Source organism: Myotis myotis, unplaced genomic scaffold (assembly GCF_014108235.1).
Source record: "Myotis myotis isolate mMyoMyo1 unplaced genomic scaffold, mMyoMyo1.p scaffold_m19_p_3, whole genome shotgun sequence".
NCBI classification, from domain to species: domain Eukaryota; kingdom Metazoa; phylum Chordata; class Mammalia; order Chiroptera; family Vespertilionidae; genus Myotis; species Myotis myotis.
In genome coordinates, this window is record NW_023416335.1 from 82,157,243 (window position 1) to 82,174,738 (window position 17,496).

The 17,496-nt window shown below is 45.4% G+C and overlaps 1 pseudogene; it reads right to left on the reverse strand.

Moving 5' to 3' along the window:
* Window positions 1–331: 331 nt before the first annotated feature.
* On the reverse strand, window positions 332–432 carry LOC118652215 (annotated as a pseudogene).
* Window positions 433–17,496: the final 17,064 nt, after the last annotated feature.

Below are 17,496 nucleotides of genomic sequence, written 5' to 3' on the forward strand. Positions count from 1 at the left end.
TTTAAAATAAATTTTTATTGATTTTAGAGAGGAAGGGAGAGGGAGAGAGAGATAAAAACATCAATGATGAGAGAGAATCATTGATCGGCTACCTCCTGCACCTACTGGGGATCAAGCCTGCAACCTGGCTATGTGCCCAGATTGGAAATTAAACTGTGACATCCTATTTTATAGGTGGACACTCAACCACTGAGCCTCACTAGCCTGGCATGATCTTTTCAATGTATTACTGGATTTGTTTTGCTAATATTTTGTTGAGGATTTTAGCATCTATGTTCATCAGGGATCTTGGCCTATAATTTTATTTTTTGTAGCTGTTTTTTTTTTTTAAAAAAATATGGAACGCTTCACAAATTTGCATGTCATCCTTGTGCAGGGGCCATGCTAATTTTCTCTGTATTGTTCCAATTTTTATTATGCTGATGAATGAGCACTTGTAATGTTTTTATCTGGTTTTGGAATTAGGATAATGATGGCTTCACAAAATGAGTTGTGGAGTTTTTCCCCCTCTTAAATTTTTTGGAATAGCTTGAGAAGGATAGGCGTTAGTTCTTCTTTGAATGTTTGGTGAAACAAGGCTAGATTGTTTATTTGAGGTCCTCCCTAACCCCGTTTCTGGAGATAGCCTATAATGCAATGAATTTCCCTCATAGGACTGCTTTCACCATGTCCCATAGATTTTGGGTTGTTGTGTTCTAATTTTTATTTGTTTAGCAACATATTATTTAGCCTCCATGTCTTTGTGTGTTTTTCAGTTTTTTCCCTCTTAATTGATTTCCAGTCTCATACCATTATAATTAGAGAAGGTCTTGAAATGACTTCAATCTTATATTTATTGAAATCTGTTTTGTGTCCTAGCATGTGCTCTGTCTTAGAGAATGTTCCATGTGCACTTGAATAATGTATATTTGTCTGCTTTGGGGTGACATGCTCTGAAGATATCAGTTAAATCCATCTGATATAGCCTGTCATTTAAGGCTAACATTGCCTTGTAGACTTTCTGACTGGAATATCTATCCATTGATGCCAATGGGGTTTTATAACCTATTATGACTGTATTACTGTCAGTCTCTTCCTTTATTTCATCAATATTTGCCTTTACATATTTAGGTGCACCTATGTTGGGTGCATAAATGATTACAAGGGTTGTATCCTCTTGTTGGATTACTTCCTTTATTTTTAGTAGTGTCATTCTTTGTCTCTTACTATAGCCATTTATTTATTTATTTATTTATTTATTTATTTATTTATTTATTTATTTTTTAGCCTTTGATTTAAAGCCTATTTTTTTCAGATACAAGTAATGGTACCTTAGCTTTTTTTTTTTTTTCCCTATCCATTTGCATGAAATATCTTTCTCCATCCTTTTACTTTTAGTCCATGAGTATCTTTTGTTCTAAGGTATGTACTTATTGCCATTTTATTCTTTAATTTTGTGCCTCTGTTCCTCCTCTTTCTCCCTGTCCCCTCCTCTTCCTTCTCCTTCTCCTTCTTCTTCTGCATCATCGTCATCTTCAAGAAGGCCCTTGAACATTTCTTGTAACACTGGCTTGGTGGTAACAAACTCCTTTAGCTTTTTCTAGTCTTGGAAATTCTTCATTATTCTTTTTCAATTTTAAATGATAGTCTAGCTGGGTAAAGTAATTTTGGTTTTAGTTCCTTGCTTTTCATTACTTTGAATATTTCATGCCAATCCCTTCTGGCCTAAAATGTTTCCGTTGAGAAATCAATTGACAGTCTCATGGGAGATCCCTTGCTGCTTTTAAGATTATCTCTTTTTGTGTAACCTTTCCCATTTTAATTATGATGTGTCTTGGTGTGGACCTCTGTGGGTTCATCTTGTTTGAGACTCTCTGAGCTTCCTGGACTTGTATGTCTTTTTTCTTCACCAGGTAAGGGAAGCTTTGCATCGTTATTTGTTCAAGTAAGTTCTCAATCCATTTGTTCTTTTTATTCTCCTTCTTGTACTCCTCTCCTATGATGCAGATGTTGTTATGCTTTCATGAAGTTAGGGAAGCTTTGGGTCATTATTTATTCAATTCATTGCTCTTTCTCTTCTCCTTCTGATACTCCTATGATTGCAGATGTCGTTATGCTTCATGTTGTCCCAAAGGTCCCCTAAACTCTCCTCATTTTTTTTTCTTTTTAATTTTTATTTTATTTTATTGCTTAAGGTATTACAAAGGGTATTACATATGTGTCCTTTTTTCCCCCCTTCCCTTGACAATCCCCTGGTCTCCCCTACCCCCCAGTGTCTTATGTCCATTGGTTATGCTTATATGCATGCATATAAGTCCTTCGGTTGATCTCTTACCCCCTCCCTTCTGCCCCCCAACCCTCCCTGGCCTTGCAGCTGTCTCCTCATTTTTAAAAATTCTTTTTTCTTTTTGCTGCTCTGATTGGGTGTTTTTTCTACCATGTATTTCAAATCACTGATTAGAGCCTCTGCTTCATCCAGCCTACTGTTTATTCTTTCTAGTGTAATCTTCATTGTAGATATTGTATTTTCATTTCTGACTGGTTCTTTTTATGGTTGTCATTTTTCATGCTCTTGTGCAGGAAGCCAGTTCCAGCATGTCAACAGGGCTGAATCATCTGGAAATGGCTGAGGGCATTTCCCCCAAACCTGAAAAGGATGCATTTAATGATTGCTTGCTGCCAGACAGCTAAGGGCATCTCAATCTACATGCTATTGCCTCCTACTGGCCAAACACCTGAACAGCCATAGGCAATTTCCCCCAATCTGACAATGGATTCTGTATAACTAACCCTACCCTTTGATGTGTATACCTACCTTGCCTTAGGACAAATTGTGTTAATAAATAGCAAGGGGTCCTGAGACAAGGGGGACTTGGTTTCTTTAGCCAAGCTCCTCTGGCTCCCCAAATGCCTTTCAAATTATGTTTCGTCTCTGCACTCTTGGTTAATCTATGTATAGTGCCTTCCTTCTCCAGATTCCTGAACCCTTCTAGATGCTGGATCAAGACCACCAGCACCTTTGAGCATCCTTGTAACCATTACTTTGAACTCTATACCTGATAAATTGCTTACTTCCATTTCATTTAATTTTTTACCTGGAGATTTCTCCTGTTCTTTTATTTGGGGCCTCTTTGTCTCCTCATTTTGTCTGCCTCCTTGTGTTTGTTTCTATGTATTATATAGATCTGCTAAGACTCCCAGTGTTGGTAGGATGGCCTTATGTAGTAGGTGTCCTGTGAAGTCCAGCGATGCAGTCTCTTGATTACCTGAGGTGGATGCTCCAGGAATGCCCCCTGTGTCTTTTATGTAGACCATATGTTTTAATTGAGTCTTGTTTGCTATTGGCCTGCTTGTGCATGTGATCAACTCTCAGCTTAGATGACTCTGGGGATCAAATCCAACCAGTGTGTGAGCTGCTATGTAGGTGCTGACCAGATGAAGTGGAATTCTCTTTCCATATGCCACTTGTAAAGTTTATTGGGTCCTACTCTTGTATTGTCTGAAGCTGGCTACTGGATGTATTTGTTCTGGGCCTCTTGGGATGGACTTAGGTGCAGGCCAATATCAGATGCTGCCTATGACTGGCCCTGAGCAATCTGTTGGAGCTATAAGCAATGGACAATTTGTGGTTGACTCTGCTGTGCCTGGGTACTCACGCGAAGGAACAAGCTACACACTAAGGTGGGCTTTAACTAGAGATAGGCCTGTGGGAAGGTCAGCAAAAGTCCCAAACCACCTCAAGAACCACCTCCACCTGCCTCCTCCTGCCAGCTACCTGTTAGGCTCAGGCACTGAAAGAGCCTCTGGCAATACAGGAGTTGCATGAAGTAGATTCTCAGTGAGTTACCAGGTAGGGGCTTGTGGATTTTACCAGATTGATATATGTTCAAATTCAGTGCCAGTCCTGGGTCTGAGAGCACTTAACAAATGTCCTCAGTTATACCTGCCACCTGCTGTGTGTTCGAACACCTTTGTGTTAGAGCTGGGTCTCAGGGAGTCATCATGGTGAGGCCAGCAGAGTTTATCAGGCTCAAGCAGACCACAATTTGTCCCTGTGAAGGGAAGGCTCTACTTGGTTGGGGATGGGAGGAAAAAATGACCCTTGTCATTGAGTCACACAACTCAGTCTGTTCCAGATTCTGCCAGGGCAGAGGCAGAGCTCAGCAGGGTGGGGAGTTAGGATGATAAGGCTAAAAGATGTCCTGTGAGGAGGGAGTGCTAGTTAGAGTTTGGGGAAGGTGGGGGCGGGGGTCGCACTGCCCCAGAGCCACACAACTCACTTAGTCCTGGATTTCACCTCAACCTTGGCAGGGTTAAGCCATTAGAAGTCAGGTAAGTAGAGCCCCCAGACCAGAAATGTGGGTCTCCTGGAAGCTTGAAGGGTGGTTCTAGCAGATCTCCTGTGAGGAGGAAGCTCTAGTCAGGTTAATTGGAAGTTGGGAGAATGGCCCCTGCCTCAAAGCCACACAATTCAGTCACTGACACCCCCTGAGTCTGCCCAGAAATCTATACCCTGGCCAAACATCTGACTCCTCAGCAGGTGTATGCTCAGCAGGGTGGGGCTAGAGAAAATCTAGAGTATGGAGCTATTGCTTTTCCCCAGACTGATGCCAGACAAAGGGTAGTGCTGCAACCAAGAAAGACAGTATCTGCAGTACAGAAGAGGGACTCAGTACAGGGATCCTGGTGTCTGTCTCTTCGGCTCTATTCTCAAAAACCCCAGATTCTCCTCACATGGCTCTAGTCCTCTCTGCCCACATGCTGCCAAAAACCAGGCTGAGTGGCTATGAACAAAATTTTGTGCATTGGCCCTAAAGAGGGTGCCTGGGTCTCTCCCTGATAGACAGAAGCCCTGCAAAGCCAGATGTTATATGGGTGCCACTTCCTGGTTCTGGTGCTCTGGGCTGGGGAGCCCAACATTGGGTTGAGACCCATACTTCTCAGGGGGATCCCCCACAGCTGAAAAATCCCTCTTGAGCTTCAGCTGCTGCCCATGGGAGTGGGGCCAAGCACTTTTCACATCTCAGCCCTTCCTACCAGTCTTAAGGTGGCTTCTGTAAATCCTTGGTTGTAAGACTTCAACTAATATTTAGTTGGTTATTCAGGATGATTGTTCTATAATTTAGTTGTAATTTTAGTTTGGTCCTGAACGTGAATATAGCTTCTAGCCACCCTGCTGCCATCTTGGATTCTCTGTAGTTGAGTTTTAAATGCTGTTGGCACATTCATGGGTGGGGTTCTCAGGTTGTCTGACTATAAGGATAGCCCTCGATCACAGTGTTTGAGTTGCTGTGCAGCAGCTGCTTCTTGAGATGGACTTGTTCCTAGCAGGGTCTGGTCCTGCCAGAATTCCTCTTTGGTTATGCTGCTTGTATGGCTAGTTGGGTGGAACTCTGGTATGGTATAAAGCCCACCTCTGGTTGCATTGGTTCTGGGTTCACTTTGGTGGGGTTCTGGTGCAGGCCAATGTCAGACACTGTGTGTACTGGGGTTATCTGTCTGGAGCTACCATGCTATTCACTGTGTGTGGCTGGCTCTGATGGGTTTAATTGTGTGTGGAAGGGGCCAAGCTACTGACAAGTGTTGGCTTCCTCCAGCTCTGAGTTGGTGGCAGATCAATAAATAAAAGGTCCACCCTGAGGTCCTTCTTTACCTTTTGCTACTTTGCCACCCTTTGAGGTTGTCTGGTCTTCCTCCAGGGTATTTTGAAGACTATAGAGTGGGCTCAAGCTGGCCATAACCCACAGACCCTTCCATAAGGTATGAGTTTGGTAGGGCAGTTTCTAGTAGACTTCTTCCTCTTTCAGGTGGACAGAATTCCTGCTGATTTTCACTGTCAGATGCTATGCGGGCTCCTCTTCCAGGCTGTGGTGCTTTGGGTTGGGGATTCTGTCATGGGCTTAAGACCTCAAACTTCTCAGGGATACTTTTACAGTCGATATATCCCTCCAGATTCTTAACCACCACACATAGGTCCAGGGGCCAGCCCTTTCTGCATCTCTGTCCTTCTTACCATTCCTTATGTGGCTCTTCCTGTAAATCCTTGGTTATAATATTTCTGTTCAGTTGTCCTTTAGTTGGTTATTCAGATTGCTCTATAATTCTACTGTAAATCTAGTTTGGCACCAGGAATGGATGAGTGTAAGTTCTACCTACCCCACAGACATCTTGGAATCTAGAACAGAATTTTTGTAGCTCTTTGATTTAGTCTACCAATAGACATGCATAATAACTAACAATAAAATGTAATTAAAACATTGTACTTTATCTTAACCCTTTCATAATCTATTTTTGGATTAATTATACCACTCTTTTTGCTTCTCAGGATAACCTTTTTATAGTAGGAAAGGTGCTATTATTATCACCTCTATATTTAAAGTGAGAACTGAAGTTCAGAGAAATGTGATGATTTGCACACTGCCACAGAGTTAGTTTCATTGCTCCAGGACCCAGAATACTCATTTGCTAGGGAGTGTGATCCCTTGCCCTTCCCCTCCATGCCCCTGTCAGCACCAGGTCTCTCATTCCCACCAGAAATTCCAAATGACTCAGACCAAAGTTGCCCGAGAGAATCTATATGGCTTTGATGCATGAGGTGTCCTCTATAAATCATGGTCCATGGCTGCACATGCTTACTGGGGCTCCAGGCTGAATGGCTGCTCAGAGATCTAATCACTGTCCTGGTCTTAGACCACTGCAGTGAATCTTACATCAGAGCTGCAAGTGCTAACGCAGAGACACTGGTGGCAGAAGGAGCTTTCTGAGAGTTTGGTGGAATAAATTACTCAAAAACGGGTTTTTCTGAAAGCAGTGAGATTTTATTCCTGGTACGATACTGAGATAAACAAAACATAATCTACAGCATTGTCCAGCTCATCCAAATCGCATCTTCATTTTCCATGTAAGTAATTGAGAAAAAAATTGCAGAGACCTTCTGGAGCATTATCTTATTAGGATCTGATTTTAGACAGAACACAGTATTTCATACTGAAGGCAAGTGTATAGTAGCTGTAACTGCAGGCGAACTGCAAGGTGAAGTTGCTCCCCTGTACAATCACAAATGCAAATGTTTAAAGCTACTCAACAATTTCCCCTTGCAGCTGCCCATTTTATTTCTTGCAAAACTGGTAATGATATAAGCAGTTGATTATGGTTTACAATAGCAATAAACCTCTCACAATTGGTTGTTTCCAAAATAAATAGCCATTCTGTTAAATGTTAAATAACAAGTCATAAACTGCTGAAAACAACCAATTTCTTGTGGATTATTGCCTGAATAAATTTCAAGAGGAATGGCAGATCATTAAGCTGTGAATGCCACTGATCAAAATCATTGAATTAAAAAATCAATCAATTAACTAATCCACCAGAAAAACTCTTTAAAGAGTATCTATCCTGGTGGTTAAATTTGCCCATTTTGCAGGCATGGGATTTCATTCAGCTGTATTTAATAAGCACCATAGTTAAAGTCCACAATATCCCAATTAATAAAAGACAGACTTGTTCACTAAGTTAAACATTTGAGTCAAATATATTCAAACTGCAGCCTTAATAGAGGCTGTTCTTGCAAGAGGAGCCAACTTCATTGGGGTGATGGACAGAAGATTCCTCGCCCTAGCAACCAGGGTTATCTCTCTGGAATAACAACATTAACCTCCTTCATGACCAGTTTTTCATCCTTAAGTATAAAAGGCAGTTCCATGCATCTTGTGTGATTCTTTATTTTTGAATGAAGACTTAGCACTTAGCTAAAAATAGGACAAGATTCGGGGAAAACAAATTAATTTTGAAGTCCTTCTAAAGTAAAAAAAGCTTTACAGTGGGTCTTGTAGCAAGACAGTTAAAGGGCAGGAAGGGCCCCAATCTCTTGTGAGCACCAGGCGATGGCAGATTTCTAGTCATACGCTGCCTCTGAAATAGCCCAGTGCATTGATTTGCTTTGTGCTGTCATACGGCTAGGGTGAAGTGTTTTTTCAGATATTATTCCTAGCTAATTCTTTGACCTCAGATCCCTAGTAAATGTGTACATGCGCGCGCGCGCGCACACACACACACACACACACACACACACACACACACACCTCTTACCTGTTATCTAGTCTAAAGTAATGAATGATCTGTATAAAATAGTATGAAAATGCAATTCTAGCTGGAAAAACATGCATGTCCTACCATCTTTTTGAAAGAAATTGCTAAATGGATCCTAAGCCACCTCCTCTGCCTTACATCTAATGTTTGGTGGAAGCTGTAGACATCATTGTCTTAACACGTCACTGAATCACCTCCCCAGCCCCTGGCAGAGATGCTGTGCCAATGCTCTGGACCTGACTTTGCCTGCCAGTCTCTGCAAGTGAAAAGTGTGGTGCACGAGCCCTGAAGAATGTGGGGGCTGGGACTAGGAAAGACAAACTGTAACCTGGCTGGGCCACCACTGAGTCCTGTTCTCTTTGTCTCTGATCTCACCTAAAGCCCATTTCCCTTTGGGTCTTCCCAGCGTCAATTGCAATTGCTACTTGGAGAGGTTGGGCAAGCTTTCTTGAGGCTTGTGTGTCATTCAAGGTCACAATCTTGAAACCTAAGGACTCCGGTATAACCTCAGAGAACTCCAGTCCTCTGCTGAGGGAAGGCGTAGGGGCGGGGGTGGGCTGGGATGGGGGGAGAAGAAAGCTGCCACTGGGGCCAAAGCAAGAGGAGTCTGGGAACATGACACTTAAAGAGTGAAACAATGTGTGGCCGAAGAGGGGAAGAGGCAGTCCGGCAGTATTGTTCCAGGTGAAGCTCTGACCTGGTTTGGATTTTAAGCAAACAAACTACCCAAAGGCATGACAAATGGATTTTGAAAGGTGTTCTGTAAAGCAACTTTATACTAAGTTTGGAATTAGGAAGAACTCCTTGAGATCCCTATTGTATTAGATGCAAACATTGGAGGCCTCCTAATATTCCCTTCATGACCACCTTATTTCTGGAGATGCTGCCCATCTCCCCAACCACCACCACGAGCTTTGTTGCCTTTGCCAAGTTCTGGAACTGCCTGGACTCTTAAGTTGAGCCCTGAGCCTCACAGCCTCATTCCCAGTTGCTCTCCACTCCAGGATTTGGATACAGTGAATGTCTCAGCAATAAGCATGGGTCCTTGTTTCCTGAGTGGCTCCTGAGGGAACAGATAACACCAAGGAGAGCAGGTCTTGCTTCCCTGGGAGTGAACCTGGACAAGTCACCTGAGAATTCATTGTCTTCACCTTGAGGTGTATTTTCTCCTGGAAAACCTCAGGCACAAGCCCATGGGGCCGAGGGGACACACCTGAAGAGCAGCCTGTGTCTGGCAGCTCACGGAGAAGCAGTGTCCAAGGCAGCACCATTGTATCTCATGCTTCCTGTCTTCCCTGTCTCTGTCCCCTTCCCTCCCATGCCCTCTTCCAGGGTTTTACTTCCCAAATAAAGTAGCTGCGCTGTCATCCTTGCCTGAATCTCTGCATGGGGGGTTGGTACTGAGAAAACCACCTAGAGCACTCACCCTCAGGGCGGTGGCAATGTTCTCTAAACAGCATTTTAGGGAAAGGACTGGGTGGTGAAAAGCATTGCCCTTCTCTCTGAATGAGTCCAAAGTCCCCCCTTCATTTGCTAGATGATTCTCTTTCCATTGCAGCCACCTCTGGAAGCTGCAAGTTTTCAGAAGGCTAAGGTTTGAGGACAGGTTCATTCACCATTTTAAAAAGTAGTTTATGGCTTTTCTTATTCATTGACAAAGGGTAAATTGAAGAAAATTAAGCCTCACTGTAGTCAAAGTGTTTGCAATTAGTTTCTCTTCAAACAGAAAATAAATTTCTTTTAAAAGTCAGAAGAAGCCCTAGCAGGTTTGGCTCAGTGGATAGAGCACCAGCCCTCGGACTGAATGGTTCCGGGTTCAATTCTGGTCAAGGGAACCTACCTAGGTTGCAGGTTCAATCCCCAGGTGCCTACGGGAGGCAACCAATCAATGTGTCTCTCTCACATTCATGTTTCTCTCTCTCTGTCTCTGCCCCTACCTTCCACTCTCTCTAAAATTCAATGGACAAATATCCTCAGGTGAGGATTAACAACAACAACAACAAAAGTCAAAAGAAAAATAGTTCATTGCAGCGTTATTTACAATAGCCAAGACATGGAAGCAACCAAGTGCCCACCAATAGACAAGTGTAAAAAAGCCATGGTGCATATACATGATGGATATTATTACTTGGCCATGAAAAAATGAAATCTTACCATTTGTGACAGCATGGATGGACCTAGAGGGTATTATAAGTGAAATAAGTCAGAAAAAGACAAATCCCATATGATTTCACTAATATGTGAAATCTAAAGAACAAAATAAAATTGAAACAGACGCATAGACACAGAGAACAGACTGATGGTTACCAGAGGGAAGGGGGCGTGGGGGAGTAGGTAAGAAAGGTGAAGGGAATAAGAAGTACAGTGGGACCTTGACTTACGAGTTTAATTTGTTCCGTGACGGAGCTTGTAATCAAATTACTCATATGTCAAATCAAAAAGTGAACGAATGAGACACGTGATGCTGGGCTGATGTTGTGGCGTTCACTGTGACGTTCGCTACGCCAACTAGCGGTGGGATATCTGAAGCTGGCTCATAACCCAAATTTTAGCTCGCAACTCAAAGCAAAAAATCGGCCGAGAGACAGCTTGTATCTCGAAAAACTCGTTAGTCGGGACACTCGTAAGTCAAGGCCCCACTGTACAAATTGGAAGTTGCAGAATAGTCATGGGTGTGTAAAGTACAGCATAGGGAATATAGTCAACAATATTATAACTACATGTGGTGTCAGGTGGGTAATGGAAATGAAATATAGGGAGGCACACTTGTAAAGTATATGATTGCCTAACCACTATGCTGTACACCTGAAACTAGTACACAGTACTATTGAATTTAAGCTGTCATTGAAAAATAGAATGTAAAAGTTTTTTAAAAAAAATTACAAGAATAGTAGCAACAGCAGCAAATCCTGAGTTGCAAATTGCTGGTGTGTTCGAATTGAGGAGACCCACTGCCTACCTGTAAACACACAGAGGCAGCACTGCCTTCCCTGGCCCAGAGGAGAAAAAGCAGATGCCCTTCCTTTTCCCCTCAGTGCTCTCCTCAGAAGTCTTGCTAGCCCTGTGCCTCATGAAACATTTCATTATTTACAGGCATGTTGGTTTATTCATGCGCCGGGCCCAGCCACCCTGTGATCTCTCTGTTTTGTGGAGTCTGTATGTGACTGCTTGGTTGCAACTGGTGCTAATGAGGCCAAAGTCTGGGTTCCATCCCCACAGGGCCAGTTAACTCTACTCTGCTCCACCGCCAGAGGCTGCACCCAACAGCTCTGGCTGGGGCTTGCGTGTGGCCCACTGGGAAAGGGCACTGGGGGTGAGGTGCTCCCCACCTCTAGTGAAGGATTGCCACTCCCTGCACGTCTTCCCACTCTACAAAGGTCCAGGATTACCTGCTTGATCCTCTCTGAGGTGTTTGTGTATGTGTTTTCAGAATTTCCCCCTTTCATTCGGTCACTTGTATTTACCAAGTGCCTATTATGAATTAAGGACTGGGACACACTTCTTTTGCTTCCATTCCCTGGCTTGTTCATTCTTTATAAACATCGTCCCTGGGGGTGGGGCTGAGGGGAGATCAGTGGACATGAGAAAAGAAACTAGATGGAGTTACAGATTTTTATAGTGTTTTGTGAAAATACACAAGAAAAAATTATGCATTTATCTACTCACTCAACAAACATTTGTTGACTATCACGTCTTGGGCAGGAGGGCTACAGCAGTGAAACAAAACAGACTGAAGAACTCCCGCTCTGTGGAGTTTATGTTCCCTTGTGGGGGCTGATGAACAGCAAATGAGGAAAGCTGGTAAACAGTATGTATGTATGTATGTTACTGGATAAGTACAAAGGAGAAAAGGAGAGCCGGACCGGGAACAGAAGTTGCTGGGAATGAAACAATAATTATAAATACGTCAGTCAGGGCAGACTTCACTTGCAACAAGGACCTGAATGGGGACAGAGAGTAAGCTGTTAGGGGGCATCCCAGGCAGAGGGAACCGCAAAGGCAGAGACCAAGCAGAGGGGGTGTGCACGGCATGTGAGGCAGCCGGGAAGAAGGGAGGAACGCTGTCAGGAAGGTCTGCCAGTGCTATGAGGGCTTTGGCTCCTTGCTTCTGGAATCAGAAAAGCCTTCATCAAAGACCTGACTTTGGGGCAAGCTCGCACAGGCAGAGTCGTGTTGACACATTTGTCTGCATTCCCATGTGATTTGGGAGATGGCATGTGCACGTGCCGGGTGTGGTTTCAGACTTGAAGACTGCGTGGTTAGCACCTGCTCCCTGCCCCACCCTTTGCCCCACACTGTTCCCCAATGCCACATGCTACAGCCTAGGAGTCACGTGGACACATGGTGGGGGCCCACACAACGACTGGGATTATTTTAGCCACCAGCCAGGCAGGTGGGGGCTCAGAACAGATACAAAGGAATAAGAAATAGAGTCATTTCTTTCCCTGTAAGTTATGGCCCTCCATTCATGCTTGCCAAAGAAGCATGTGAAAATTACCAAGCAAGGCAGCCCAAGGCCAAGTGAGTCAGGGAGAAAGCAGAGACTCCATGAGCTCTAAGCAGGAAGGGGTCCCCTCAGGACTACCGGAAGGCCTTGGGAAGGGTAATAGAGAATACTAGAGGCCCAGTGCACAAAATTCATGCATGAAATTCATGCACAGGTAGGATCCTTAGCCGGCAGGGGCCTCCCTTCCCCTGGCTGCCTACCACCGCTGCTGGCCTGGGTGGGGCCAGCCGGCCCCGCACCCTGGTCGAACTCCTGGTGGAGGGAACAATTTGCATATTAGGCTATTATTATATAGTACTAGAGGCCCGGTGCACAAAAATTTGTGCACTGCAGGGGGGGGGGCGGGGTCCTTCAGCCCGGCCTGTGCCCTCTCGCAGTCTGGGACCCCTTGGGAGATAATGACCTGCTGGCTTAGGCCCGCTCCCGGGTGGCAGAGGGCAGGCCCAATCCCTAGGTGCAGCCCCTGGTCGGGCTCAGAGCAGGGCCGATTGGGGAGTTGGTTCGCCGCCCCCTGTCATGCACAGAGCAGGGCGGATTGGGAGGTTGCGATGCCACCCTCAGTCACGCTCAGGGTAGGGCCGATTGGGGGGTTGGGGCACCACCCCCTGTCACACTCGAGGCTGGGTCGATGGGGAGGTTGCGGCGCCTCCCCCTGTCACGCACAGAGCAGGGCCAATTGGGGGGTTGGGGCTCCGTACCCTGTCACGCACAGAGCAGGGTCGATCAGGGGGTTGGGGAGCTCCCGCCTGTCATGCACAGAGCAGGGCCGATAGGGGAGTTGGGGCACCGCCCCCTGTCACACACAGAGCAGGGTGGATCAGGGGGTTGGGGCACCGCCCTCTATCACCCACAGAGCAGGCCCAATCAGGGGGTTGGGGCGCCGCCACTGTCACACTCAGGGCAGGGCCGATGGGGAGGTTATGGCTCTACCCCGTCACACACAGAGCAGGGCCCGTGGGGGGCGGGGCGGGGGGGTTGGGGCGCCGCACCCTGTCACACACAGAGCCACAGGGCAATCAGGGGGTTGGGGAGCTCCCCCCTATCAGGCACAGAGCCGGGCTGATCAGGGGATTGGGGCGCCTTCCCGTGTCATGAACAGAGCAGGGCAGATAGGGAGGTTGTGGCCCCGCCCCCTGTCACACACAGAGCTGCAGGGCCATCAGGGGGTTTGGGTGCTGCCCCCTGTCATGCTGATACCGGTGCCGGGAGGCCTCGCGGCTCCACTGATCCTGGTGCTGGGAGGCATATTACCCTTTTACTATATAGGATAGGGGCCTGGTGCATGGGTGGGGGCCGGCTGGTTTGCCCTGAAGGGTGTCCTGGATCAGGGTGGGGGTCCCCACTGGGGTGCCTGGCCATTCTGGGTGAGGGGCTGAGGGCTGTTTTCAGGCTGGCAGGTGACTGAAGCTCCCAACTGCTCCTTTTTTTCTTTTTTATTCTGGGCCAGCTTTAGCTCTGGCTCCAGCTTTGAGGCCTCTGCTGCTTAAAGCAGGTATCTGGTTTGTTTGTGTTCTATAATTGATACACTGTATCAACTCCAGCTCTGAGATGCCGGCTGGCTGAAGGCAGGTTTCTGGGGTTTTGTTTAGCTTCTATATTTGTTACAATGTTTCAAACTGCAAGCTCAGAGGCCGGCAAGGCTGGCGGGGAACGTTGGAGTCCTCCGTCACTGAAGCAAGCAAGCCTCATGTTCGCTTCCAGTTGCCTGGCTGCCAGCTGCCATCTTGGCTGGCAGTTAATTTTCATATTACCCTGATTAGCCAATGGGAAGGGTAGCGGTCGTACGCTAATTACTATGTTTCTCTTTTATTGGATAGGATGTAGAGGAGGGGTGACAGGCGAGTGTGTCTTGATGCTTAGATGAGGTGTGGGTTCGTGAATAGGAGCAGTGAGAGCGTTCAAGTCTATGTCTCTGTGAGGGACAGTAGGATATTAGACATATTTTGGGGTCAGGAAGAGGATTTCCCAGGCTATGATGGGGTGACTGTGTTGGGAAAGAGCAGGAAAATGGCTGCGAAAGAGGGGCAGATTGTGGAAGTCCAGGCTGAGAAGTTCTGACTTTTTCTGAAGGCGATTCTCTGCTTTGGGTGGCAGGGCTGTAGCAGACAGAATCGTGCCTGTTTCCTTCATGCATATGTATGTGTATGTGTATGTGTATGTGTATGTGTATGTGTATGTGTATGTGTATGTGTATGTGTATGTGGAAGCCTTGCCAGATATAAAATACAGGAGTCCCCATTAAATTTGAACTTCAGACAAACAAAAGATGCTTTTTCAGTATAAGTATGTCCCATGAAACATTTGAAATCTAAATAGAGGACACCCAGGTTAATTTGAATTTCAGATAAACAATAGACAATTATTTTAGTATAAGTGTGGCCCATTTAATATTTGAAACATATAGTAAAAAAAATACATTGTTATATGAAGTTCACATTTAACTGAACATCGGGCATTTTGTTTGCTAAGCCTGGCAACCCTGGCATGTGGTGTTTAATCAATGCTGCTTTCTGATGCTGTGGACTCCAGAGCAGAAGCCCTCTCCTGCTCCACTAACTGGCCTGGACAGCTCTGTCACCAGCAGCTCATTTCTTGGTCACCCTTAGGTGCTTGCTCAACTCACTGATGGTTCCAGTCTGTGAGTTACTTGTGAGAACAGTCAGGCCCCCAGCTGCCTCCCAAGGGTCAGCTGCAGCTCCCCAAATCTGCCTCTCTAGAGCACAGAGTAGGAACCCTGACTTTCGCCAGCAGAGCTGAGAATCGATAGGCAGTCCTGATGTGCAGGGTGGGCTGGCACACCACCGCTACCCTGAGCCAGTATTGATTATGCAAGCGGGCTGTCTGTAAACCAAGCAGGCATGCTGAAATGGGATGACTCTTCAAATATCCCTAAGTATCCAGGGCTCAGAGGGAGAACAAGCAAGTTCTCTCACTAATGCAATGCTTTGGGGAGCTGCACCATATCCTCTTATTCTCTTTTTAAATGCAAAGCCGAGGGGGTAAAAACTCATAACAGTCTTCTCTCCATTGAGACTCTATTAAATATGGGTCATTATTCAGTTTAAGAACCAAAGCACAAAACAGAAAAACTAATAGAAATCGCATTGAAAGCCTAGAATGTGCTGAGCATTAGGTATGTGTTATGGGGTTTTACTTATAATAATTTTATGAGATAGATATTACTGTACCATTTTTCAGATTAAAAAACGGTGACTGACCCAGGCTCTTTCTGAGGGACAGGCAGCCTGTCAGCTTGGTTCAAACCCATGTCAGTTTGACATGCTTGTGACACTGAATGCTTGCTGAAGGAGCGGGATATGTCGCACACACCCCTGGTCTGTCTGGCTAGAGCTAGGCTGTCCTTTAAAATTCCTAATTGATGAATATCCTCTGACGAACTGTCTCTGGATGCTCTCAAAAAGATCAGGTGCCTCTCTCTGCTCTCAGATGATTTCCTTCTCATCTGTGCTGTAGAAACTCCCTCGTTGTGCTGTAAAAAGCATCCACCTTTTTGCATCTCCATTTATCCCTGAGGTCCTCAAGGTCAGGAACCATGTCCTTCTCTATCTACAGAATCTAGAATATTGCTTGGCACACTGTAGACTCTCAATAAATATCTACTATTGGATGCTATTACTGTATTTCTAATTCTCTTTTCCCATTTGGTTAGAGAGCTCCAAGGATACTGTCTTGTGGATGTGTTTTATTGTCACTGCTGGTCTTCTGCATTCTTAACTATGGTTTTCCATGCGTTTTATATTTGCCTGTTTCCACTGAGCATTCGTCTATTCAATAACAATACCAATAGAAGGTTCTTCCATGGTTGAGTAATTGGACAAGCATGGTTGCCAAAATGGCTGTATTTGCAGAAGCCCAAGTTGATCTTCTCAGCTGCACGTCTCTGCGATTTGCTGGAAGGGTTTTGGGAAAGCAAACCCAATAGGAGGCCTAACTTCCTGGACTTAAGGCCAATGTATTTTCAGTCGCAGTGATATAGGGAAGGAGCTAGATGCCAATGAAAGAGGATGACAGACTGGTTCTGATCCTACCTTTTCACTAAAGCTTCTTAGAAAATGTCATCCTATTTTTGAAAAGAGCACGTGTTTCCATAAAACCTTCCAGGAAGTAGATAGGCAAATTTTCTCATGATTCTGCTTCCAGAAGGAAATGGTATAAAGAGAAACGTGTGAGGCCATGGGTACCCTGGTCCTCAGGGGTGAATGGGCTGTGGAGCTGATAGTCAGAACTCATGGACAGGCACTGGCAGAGAGGGCTGCATGGACTGGGAGCCCAGCCACCCGAACCTCAGGCCTAAGGAAGTATATACATGGAGATTACAGCATTGAAATGTTCTTCCGCAGGTTTACGGTCCTTCGAGGGTTTTGTAACTAACAGTGATTGCCCTGTTCACCGGCTGTTTTTCTTCTAGGAACTGTCTGGGGTGAAGATGACTGTGACAGAAATCTGGGCTTATTCCTTTTATTATTATTATTATTGTTTAAAGTATTCCATATGTCTCCTCCCCCCCTCCCAATTGCGCCCCCCCTCCGCCCCCGGGCTTGTTCTTGCTGACAGAGTTAATTTTGGTCTGTGTCTCTTCTGCACAAGAAGAAAGCCTGAGCTGCACTCAACAATGCCTTGAGAACAAGTCTGCAGGTGAGTTCGTCTCTCTCATCTTCATCCTTTTCTTGCTTTTGTTACCGTACATATTTCAGAGATGTCAGTATTTTTTAAGGCTCCACCTTGGGGGAAGCTCAAGAAATGGTCTGTGTTAGCCTTGGTGAGGTTGAGACAGCTTTATGCGTAAGAGTGTGGCTGTTTATTGATCCCATAGAATAAGAAACCATTTGGAATATCCTGGCTGTGAGAAATGTAACCCTGCACCAGCCAAAGTCATTTATCTGCCTCCACTGTTGAGAGAA